Here is a 3,964-nt window from a genome sequence, read left to right as displayed (position 1 = left end):
TCGGCAGAAATTCCTACTGCGCGGGCGGGGTGGGGGAGGTCAGTATTCCTTCTTTGACACTGTCTTTTCTGGGTTTCTCCAACACAATATACTCTTAGATTCTTTCTTTCCTGGTCTCCTTTGCTGGCATCTTTATCTTCATCATGTGTCACTTGTGGGCATTTTAGCCACATTCTGTGGATTTGTGGTCTCATTCAGTTTGAGTCTTTTATGTCTCTTTTTGGGTTCTGGATAGGTATCTCAAAAGTAACAGGCAGGACTGGGGAGATAGCTCAACAGTGTAAGTGCATCCCTGGCAAGGGGAAGGACCTGAGTCTGATCCCTGGTACCACATGCCTTACCTACCCCAGGGAACCCCAGATGCACTGAGCCATGCTGGCCACCAAAACTGGCCATAGTGGTGCACACCTGTAATCCCAGTACTGGAGAGGCTGAGACAGAAGGATCACTACGAGTCTGAGCTATATAGCAAGACCCTGTACCAAATAGTTAATTAATTAAAGAACTAACAGCCAGAACAAAGTTATTTGTAGTGTTCTAAAATTATTTTCTCCTTATTCCAAAGCAAACATTTCCCTTTCCCTCAAGTGGTCCCATCAAAGGCCCAGATTCTCCAGGTAAAACCTGATGAATGTCCTTAACTTTTTCTTTTTCAGTGCTTCACATTCAGCCCACTGACAAAGATTGTTGGTTCAACCTCCATAATTCAACTCTCTTACAACCACACTGCCCAAACCTAGGAGGCATATCCCTAGTCTAACCTCCTTCTAGGGCCTACTGACTAGTCTCCCTACACGTCCTGCTCTCTTCCTCTAAAAGCTTATCCTTTCCACTTAGAAGGCAGATACTCATATCAATTATTATTATTACAGTCTTGAAGGCCTCATTGTAAGACCTTGCCTAATTCTTTGGCCCTCAGCCCTTGTCCTCTATCTCCTTGTTCACTTCTCTCAGTCACATAGGCCTTGTTTCTGTTCTTGGACCTGCCAAGCTCATCCCCATCATGGGAGCCTTGTACTGGCTATTTATTCAGCCTATATTGCTCTTTCTCCAGAATTATGTGTCCTTCTCCTTTGGAAAGTCTCATTTAAAATATTGCCAACTCAAGGATTTTCCATGGCAACAGAAGCTAAAGACCTTCCTATTTGAAACAGTACTCTATTTTATCTTCTGCAATCCTATTTGGAACTTGAAATGATATCAGTGTATTTTATTTTTCACAATTTCTCATTTTATTGGTCAGTTGTATTCATGCCATAATATTTATTCTCCTAGAGGATAAGTCCTCTTTTCTTGTTTCTTTTGATGTTTTCAGTGCCAGGAACAGAGATTCTATATAATGGGTATTAATACATATTTGTTGAATGCTTGCCTTATATAACTTTTTGGCTTTTCAACTCAGAATTCAAAGAGATTTGGTGGTTTTTATAATAGTAATCTTTGTTTCTTGATGTAGAAAACATAAACATTTTGGAACTTTAAATGACAGGAACAAAATTTTTACCGTAATGTCCAGCTAATGACAACGTATTAGTATTCTAATATATCTCTATAATTGAATAAAGAATTACAGCTTTCCTTTCTGAAGATAAATGAAAAAGAAATACTCAAGATTATGGCTTTTAATTTTTAATTAAGGGTAATTCTTTTTAAAATGATCACTTTAAACATTTTCTTGCTATTTATATAATACATATTTTTTTTACAGCACCAAAATATATATTTAAAAAATTAAAAAACACACAGCCCTGCCCCTCGTACACACATCTCCCCAAAAGCCACGCAACTTGGACCAAAAGGGAAAAACGAACCAAACTCAATACCCTTGCACAAAAGTCATCTTTGAATTAGGATTTACAAATTTATATATTCTTTCCTATGAGAAATGAAACAAAAAGTAAAATAAAAACAGGGTAAGGAAAAACTAAAGATAAAGGCCTGACAGGACTTAGAAAATTAAGAAAACACACTGTTGGCCTGCAAGCTAACAGAAAGCAGAGCAATGTCAGTGCTCTTCACGAACTTTGAGAGGGAGGCTGTACGTTTAACTGATATGCCCCGATAATGCAGCGCTCAACGACAAGCTGAGCCTTCAGGAGCCACAAACACTGAGAGCACCCGGACAGTCACCAGCAAGGTGTTGAAATCCTCAGGGTGTGCCATCGTGCATGGACCGCTCAGACTTCCAGAAAGGGTCTTTCACTGTGGGTCTGCCAGCATTTAAAAGGGACACGTTCCCTTTTAAAAAGATTCTAGGTCAAAACAAAAAAAAGTATAAGGGGGAGAAGAGTTCTCTACTTCAGGGAAAACCTTCCAGTCACAGTCCGAGGGAGGCGAGTCCTGTGCCATCATGGCTGCGGGCACCAGGGCTGCCTGCGCCAGCTCTACTTGGGCTCCTCGATCACACCCTTGCTGAGGTCTGTCATTTTGGGATATTTTACTTTCTTCTGGTCCAGCTCATTCTGAGCCCAAAGTAGTAGTTTCAGTAATTTTGCCAGCTTGGGTGTTGATTCACGATTCTCATAATCTAGAACAGCTTGGTTAACTTCACTCCACACCTTTTGCCTCTGCATCATGTGGAGAAGGTCTCCAAAGGGTGACTACTCGGGGCTGTCAAAGGCCAGCAGGGCCAGTGTGCGCTCCATCTCTGTGAGGCACTCTCTGCTTTCCTCGCCCTGCTCTGCCAACTGTGTCTGGGCAAACTCCAGTGCTGCCTCAGTCTCACGCTGGTGGATCAGCTCAATCAAATGCTGTTGCTGCAGATGAAAGTACAGATACCGGTTTGTGTCCAAGAGCTCTGGATGGAGGCTGTTGATCAAGGCAATGGCTTCCTGAATCTGGCCCTTCAGGATCATCTCCCGAATCTTGATCCGTTCATCAAGGGTTTCTAGATCCACACTTGGTTCAATTCCAGATTCCATTCGAAATTTTTCTGCTGCTTCCTTAAAGCCCTCTGTGACCAGGTAGTTCATGATGAGACGATTCATGTCTGCCCGCTGGACATGTAAGTTATTGAGCTTTTCCATCCACTCATCTTTCGTAATTTCATCAGGCTTTTCTGCATAACTCATTCTGATTTATTTCGTGCCGAGCCCGCCTCCCGCGAGACGCGGTGTGGGCGGCGGGCACTCCGCGGCCACTCCCGGGGCCGGGGCGGGGTAGTGGCGGTAGGCGCCAAGCAGAAGGAGGCGGAGGCACAAACCGCGGTCGAAGCAGGGGCGGGGCGGGGAACGCGAGTGCCGACACTCCGACCTAATACATATTTTATTTCAAAAGTTTTCGAAAACTCAGGTTAAAGGCATTTGTGGAATTGCACTTTTAAAGATACATATTAAGATCAAATTATTTCTGCCCTTTTGCTGTAATTATTTCTCTTTCAAACAATAAATGGATAAAGATATATTTCTTTTTAATACAATTGAGTATTACTCTACTATAAGGAAGGACAAACTTGAGACATTTCTGGGTAAATAGATTGACCTTGAAGCTGTACTCTTAAGTGCAATAAATCGAAAACATGTTTAAATGCTGCATAACAAGCTAATACAATGCCATAGAACTATGACTCAAAATCTGTATTTTTAAAAAATGTTATGTGATTTTTATGTGTGTTGCAATTTAGAAGCATGGAGATAGAATACTTCCAAGAGGAAGTAAATGAAAACTCACCTAACCATCAAATGGTCATCAATAATAAAGCGGATTTAGTGCAGTTCCTTTCTATCTGGAGACTGGCTAGAATCACCTTGGGAGCTTTCAAAGAATATAAATGCAAGGATCCACAAAGAGGAAAATAATCGATGATGTAGAGTGTGCCTAAAGGGAGTCACATGGAGAGAAAACATTCTCTCAGGCTTTCACTTAGAGCACATTGGCCAAGCAATGGCCATGACTCATCCACATGGCTGACACTGACAAAGGATCTACAATCTGAGGTACAGGATCTCAGGAAAAATCCTGAGGG

At 42.0% G+C, this 3,964-nt stretch overlaps 1 protein-coding gene and 1 pseudogene across 1 annotated transcript in view; one reads left to right on the top strand and one right to left on the bottom strand.

Annotated features, from left to right (window-relative positions):
- Positions 1 to 3,964, top strand: part of Sugct (succinyl-CoA:glutarate-CoA transferase) — an 808,498-nt gene that overhangs the window by 580,028 nt on the left and 224,506 nt on the right. The window lies entirely within an intron of this gene.
- On the bottom strand, positions 1,837 to 3,246 carry LOC101564566 (annotated as a pseudogene).

Source organism: Octodon degus, unplaced genomic scaffold (assembly GCF_000260255.1).
Source record: "Octodon degus isolate 3935 unplaced genomic scaffold, OctDeg1.0 scaffold00031, whole genome shotgun sequence".
NCBI classification, from domain to species: Eukaryota; Metazoa; Chordata; class Mammalia; order Rodentia; family Octodontidae; genus Octodon; species Octodon degus.
This window is presented reverse-complemented; position numbering and strand designations above follow the sequence as displayed.